Consider the following 7,070-nt stretch of genomic DNA (forward strand, 5'->3'; position numbering starts at 1 on the left):
TTTAGCATACCTTTTCCATAGATAGAAGACGGACCATCCACTCGCATGGCCAAGGGTTGTCTCGTCGATGTGCCGATACCTCCTCCGGGTCAGCTTCATCGTAAGTAACCACACCCTGGTTCCGAGTTTGCCGTGCCGTTGAGTCCTCCCGCACCTCTAGGGCTGTATTTACGCTAGAGTTATAGAAGGAATCATCGAGCGATCCTTATCCTCGATTCGCTTCTGAAGAGCACGTTTGAGGTGCCATAGCTAGCTAACACGATCTCAGCCTTAGCGTCTGCATCTCCGATCATATAAGGCAAAGAAAAGCGAGATCTTACCTGTTCGAGAGTACAATACTACGATTACGATCATACCCATGAATTCTGTCACGAAGTTTCTCGACATCTCTTATTACGAGCCTCACATACATCGTTCTTGGGACTAGTAGCTACCGTTATTACCTAGGTACTCTAGTTACTTCCTAAAATTTGGCCTTAAGTATAGTGCCATGAGGTGTGACCATAACCCTGGACCGTCAGATCATGAAAGAAAGCGCCACACCACATGGACACGCATAATGCTCCCGTAAACAGACATAAAACATTACGCCTTCTCTCGGAGGACCAATGAGACGCATGTCTCGCGGAGAAACCGCCTTCCTTCCATCGGACTTGGCCCATAGGGACGTTCGTCGTACTCATGCAATAGATACCCCATGGCTCGTGGCTGGACGCCCGTCGAATTATCAGAACTTAAAATGGAAACCCTGCCTGCATCACTATCCTTCCGTAAGATCTCGCTTTTGAAACATGAAACATGGAGGACGGCTAGAGATTTTCACCGGGGTCGCTCCAATCTATTTAGTAGGAACAGAATTACCCGCATGAACAACACTCACCTTGTAGCTTGTAGCATATACTTACATTGCTACCTCCTCGTCAGATATCGCGAGGGTGGGTGGCATGTACGTACATTCATTAACAATAATCTATCTCTCGCAGAGATCGCACGTCCTCGGTTGCAACACAACACGCAGGTAGAAAGCAACCTTGTCAACAAACGTACCTATCGTCCGAGTCCCCCTCAGCTGCTCCGGTGACATACATACCACCTACCTGTATGCTTACTGCGTGACGATGCTGATAGCGGGACCCGAGGCTAGGGGCTCCACCAAAACATCGTGGGTCCCCAGAAAGAGGAAAAGACCAGGACGGTTCCAACGAAACAAAATAAACTTTGTTTCAAGGCTTTCTCTTCAGCACAGACGCCGGCCAACGCGTGCGGCTGGGAAGCTCGACGCTGTAGTCGAACCCCTCTCCAAAGACCCAGGGCCGGGGTAGCACTGCCTCAACGTTGCCGCTAGAAAAACTACCCACATACAGCTCTTGTTCTATATTTGGATTTCCTTCTTCTCAACGCGGTAGGAATCGGCAAGGCGACGATTCGAAACAGCATCATCGGCTGGATACAACGGTGTACTTTGGTTAATGTTAGCTCTAAGGTAAAATGTCCCGAACCTTGTCATCATCATTTCTTCTGCTCTCTTCCCCGGCATTGTATCCTAGCTACAACGTTTATTATGTAATTTCCTCTTCAAGAAAGAATATCCTTGTCGAAACATCTGTTCGTCCAATCGCTCACGCCTGCCGCGCGCTTGATTTGTATGTTTCGAGCTTGCCTAACCCCAGCTTTGTCTTTGTATTGCGTCTACCTTGTATCTCTGTGCCTTATACGTAGGAAACTAACTAGTCGGACGGCGCTGTTGTCAAAAGGCCAACGCGCATTTCAACATGCAGCAATAAGAGAGCCAAGGCGAGTCTTCTCGGTGTTGGTCCAGAACGTAATGATGTGCCGTGTAGGTAATATGGAGACCCATTTTACATCGGGCCATCTACTCATTGTGCTATGACTGTTGGTTGGCAGAGCTCCGTCTCTCTTACGTCTTCATGATATCTCGCTTTCGCTTTCCCCCATGATAATGCATTAACTTATTCATGGCACGACAGATACGGTAATTCCGCTCTCGCTGCTCTCGCGCTTACATATGGATACCATTCCGTTATGGAGCTCTTGATATCGACCTCGTCGAGCTCGACTTGTACCTTGCATGTTTAGAAAAAAACATGGGCCGATCCTGTTCGGAGCCGCAGTCGGTTAGCTTGTAGCTAGCTAGGTCGACAAGACGGCGGACCCTCTCATGGCCATGGCCATGGATCGATGCGCCAGGTTCGCCCTTGTTAGCGACCTTCTTACTACAGCAACTAATTGTTCTAACAGGCTGGCTGGATAGGCCGTCTATCTATAGAAATATTTCCCATATCCGCGACCCAATCACGGCATCTTCAATATCGCTGCCTAGATCCGAAACCATGTCGTCGCCACAGGGCAGTGAAAATATCTCCGTACCGTACGCGCCCCCCGCCCCGCCCGCGACACCCCGCTGTTGCACATATAGTGTACTCTTGCTTGATACTATACTAAGAACCTTACACTTCCTCCGAATACAGAGCGCGGCCGAATCATGGGATGGGGAAAAAAAAAGATCGGAAACGCTGCTGCGGTAGGGTTGGCTGCTTGCTTACCTAGGTAGGTACATACTTCGCTGTACGCTACGCGGTCAGCCCTATACGGTTCACGCTTCCCTCTCGCTCTCCGCGCCACGTGCGTCCAACGTAAGACCGCTCGAGCTAAAGGGCCTCAGCTCGCGCGGCAGTTACGCAAGGAGCCGTCTGTCTTCCTCGTCCTTAGTCATCTTCGATAACGACGACAAGGTGCGCCCTCGTGGGAATATTACGGTACCTGTCATAAGCCAGCCAGCCGGCTTACGGCGTCGATCAGTGCGTTATTACCCACGTTTTCGTGTCTGGATCCGGGGGGCGAGCAACGCAACATCTTGTCATCTCGCGATATTGGACGGAAGAGGCATGTACGTAGGTAGGTAGGTAGCTGGACGGACAGCGGTCTGGTAGATTAAATCTAGATATAGGTATCGCCTCATTTTTGCGCCGCTCGCCGGCGGGCTATGCCAAGCGCCTGCCACGCGTTTTCCATTGAAGGGGGGTTCCCGCAAATTCCGAACTGTGATAGAAGTGGAAAATTCTCGATATTCGCGTGCGAAGAAGTTTGACACAGGCTAGGCTTGGCTTGGCCTAGCTGAGCTTTGAGGGGATGGGGGGTGGTGGTAGTGTAGGAGCTATTTCGAGATCGCGCTAGCATAAGCCTCGGAAATGGAAACATGTGGTAGGTGCTCTCGAAATGGAGCCTGGGGGATCGTTAGGTTTATTGGTCGCCCTGTATAAGCTGACATTTTGCGAGATTGGATGTGGTTACGTCGTGGGCTATTTGTGTTGATGGTGGACATCGTTTGCGTATACGACGTATCTAGGTAGGTACCTCGTAGTTTGTCTTGATCATGAATGAGTGGAATATCCCCATCATGTAGTTCTAAGCGAAGGGGATCCATCAGTAGATGTTTCTTGAGTAACAAGAAGTTTCAGTAACTATCGCGCCTACGCCCACTCGAGACGTCAAGGTCCTCAGAGGGGATATGAGGAAAGCATACGCTATCGCTAACTCATGATTTCAAGCATATCAATTTGTCGGAGATTGGTCACTTCCATTAGCAATATCGTTGAATACGAACAACGTTGTGTATCTTGAAGGCATTACGATAGCCCCGGACATGGTTAGAAACTAGAGTTTTGAATAGGATATAGCTTAGAGTTCTACCTTGAGACCAAAACATGCATACTCGCGAGCTTTTTTATCCATCATAGTTGGTGATCAAGTGTTCTTGTTGTTTATTCCACCATGATTGTTGTGTTGTCAGTTCCAAGTCGTATTCATCTTTAAGTTACCCAAACGATAATGAATTGACACCTATTCGATATGCTACACCTTCTTGGTACTTTTAGATCATTCTAGGACTCTATTTACACTTGACGATTCTAATAGTATTGAGAGATACGACGTATTTTGGTAGTTTAGGGTATTAACGCAGGGCACTAGGTTTTCGAGTTAGTCGTAATTCTGCACTCTGTTACTGCGATTAGTGCTCTCATGCTTGTGTTTACGGCGACGCAATACTCATATGAAACACATCTTTGCAGATTTATGGTCAATTAAGAAGCACTGGATGGGGCCTTCTGTATCTTAGATGGGATGGTGTTCTTTTATTCATATGTTTGTTCAACCGAGCGTAAAATAGGGGTAACACTCAAGGAGATATCGTGATCACGCATGTGTGTTCTAATAAAGTCAGCCTTCGCACTGTACACGCATCGCAATAATGTTGAAGAAATCGTTGTCTAGCCACCTTGAGTAGCGAAAATGAGGAAAGGTGCGAGCAGTTCACATATTAGGAGTTGAAGGGTTCCTTCCTGCTCCAGAATATTGTAGATATTGAGGCCGGAGGAGCGGCTGAGAAATTTATGACCAGCATTATATTACAATAAAAATATCTGGACACAACCAGGAACTAATTTGCTTTGTGATAAAGTTGTATAGGTAAGGAGATTGCCGTAGCGTTGTGCGGCCGGTGTCCGTTGTTGTGGTGGCCTTCTTTTCGGAATGGGGGTCGCGCGGGTGACTATCATGAAGATAGATACTACAGAATTTTGAAAAAAATTATTTATACGGACTTAATAGTCCTAGGATAAATGAATGATTGCGCTTGTCGCCTTCTAGATATTCAGGGGCTCGTTGTCGACCTCAGTCACGTGATTATGTAGAAATAGGGGTTGGCCCTGATCGTAATGTGTGTAAACGATATAAATAGAAGGAAGGTTGCAAGGACACTAAGGATTGGAAATAATAAGAATCCAAGTGATTCACGATGTGGGAGTGTAATGGGGAAAAAAAAAGAAATAGAAATGGCATGCAAAAAAAGCTCGGTTCGGAATCGAACCTACGAAAAACCCGCTTTGGAGAACAGCGGTGTCAAGCGTGGCTATTGCCACTCCACCACATTCTCTCTGTGGGAGTTTATTCTGGCCTCTAGTCACCGACGTGTGGAAATCCACCGAGTCGGGTCGGCTTGAAAAATTGTAGCCTAACCGTAGTATATAAACCCTAACACGGTGACGTTGAAAGCGTTGCCTAGGTGATTGCCTCACAGTTTTCGTTCGTATGACTCGTCACCTATCGCAGTGTTGTTTTGGCAGAACAATTTTCTATATATCATCATGCGATCAAAAGGAAGTTTTCGGCCAGTCGTCCTCTCCGATAGTAAGGTCAACTCGCTTTGAAAATCTTAGCAATATAGGATCACGAGATTCTAACACCAACCCCCATCTCATCTCTTAGACTGATCCGGAAGTGATGTTTCATCCCAAATACCATTGGCTGTCGAACGCTACTCTACTCCCACGGCGATCTGTTATAGCATACACATGAAGGAACCGCGTTGATCAGATGGTAGCTAGGGAGAGCGGATGTTCGTTTATTGTGTCTAGAGCCCACTTTGAAAGGATATAACCCTCCTAGTTATTATGTCTAGCCAGATATAGCCTCAAAAGCTCTTTACCTGGCTACATGGCCTCTTTCACATCTTGGCTCGATTAAGTATTGCGGAGATAAAGAGATACCTTTCATTGAAATATCCCTAGCTACTTATGTGCTACACCTGATTTCCATTGTGACGTTCTAACTCGGTTGAGCCATTGTATATCATGCTTAGTACCAGGGTCTCACCTGTCCCTTTAACTGGCAGTTGTCGCCAGCCAGGGATTAGGAGGCAAAATACAACCAGGCACCCACAAAAGCTCGATTCAGGACACTGTTGGTACAGACGATACAAGCCGGAATACACGTAAAATCATGTACTGTTCATGCTCAATGGCCCACCAGGTCATGTGAAGCTGCATTGTGCCTCCAAATCCCTGGCTGGCGACAACTGCCAGTTAAAGGGGTAGCATCCCCAAGACTCCATCCATACCATCCATCTGTTACCATCTTGGAAGGCGCTCTTCATTAGCCCTTTGGAGCGTGGGCTATATCTAAGTATATAATTATCAGAATATCAGCCAGCAACTTCCCCAACCTACATCATTTCACGCTTCTATATCTTGGCATATTACAGTTGAAGAATCGTCTCCACTGATGATGATATGAGCAGAAACAGACAAAAGCTACCTAAAAGCGCCTTCTCTAACTTGTTGCCAGCCCGCCCACATACCTAACATGGTGCTCACGGATCCGAAAAGGGACGCTGTTATCGTTAAAGCCCGAACACATAACGCGGGAAGCATTTGCCCCTATCGGCCTGGGTAGTGCGGTACACATCACTCCTTGAGCATTGGAATATCTGGAATATCTACTTACCCAAGTGATTATATTTGGCGAGTAGTATGATAAGAGCAACAGCAACAAGACGGCTACACGTATATGAGATACGCCAACAGTCTTACTCTATTGGTCTTCATGACAGTCCCACTCACTGAGCCCGCTACTACCGACTTCCACGACCAAAAACAACATACACCATTCACTATCAGCTAACCCCCAAACCCAACCCTGGATAAGGGCACCTATACACCAAAAAACTCACCTCCCCTTCGTCCAACCTACAACACATCGATATAGGGACCAGGTAGGCATACAAAATACACACTCTCTCTCACACACCCAAGGTAGAAAAACAGAACAGAGGTATATCTAGATAATCAGGTATGTGAACATAACAAAAGCAGACTCGCAGACTCAAATCACCATCTAGGTATCCTCCCAAACCTCACCATTAACATCCCCTACTTCCCCCTTTTCTCCACCCGACCCATTCTCCCCTCTTTCTCTCCTAGTACTCGGAAAAAGAGAAACAAGGGATTAAAAAAGCAAGCTACAAGTAAATATAATCACTTTTCAACATCTCGTCCGATAACGAGACTTAGGCGGCCCTCTGCGATGGTAATGCCTATGTAAGAATCTCCGACGACAACTAACTTAGTCTGTTCTTGTTCTGTTCTGCTCGGTTTGGGATCACTGCTACTTGAAACTTTGACTCTGACTCTGACTCTGACTCTGGATACACTGACTGTACTACCTATCCCCTAACCCACGTCGCCTGACCTAGCTCTGGAGGTGAACCGCAT

The sequence above is a fragment of the Annulohypoxylon truncatum genome, assembly GCF_022578515.1.
Source record: "Annulohypoxylon truncatum strain CBS 140777 unplaced genomic scaffold F4807scaffold_40, whole genome shotgun sequence".
Lineage (NCBI taxonomy): Eukaryota > Fungi > Ascomycota > Sordariomycetes > Xylariales > Hypoxylaceae > Annulohypoxylon > Annulohypoxylon truncatum.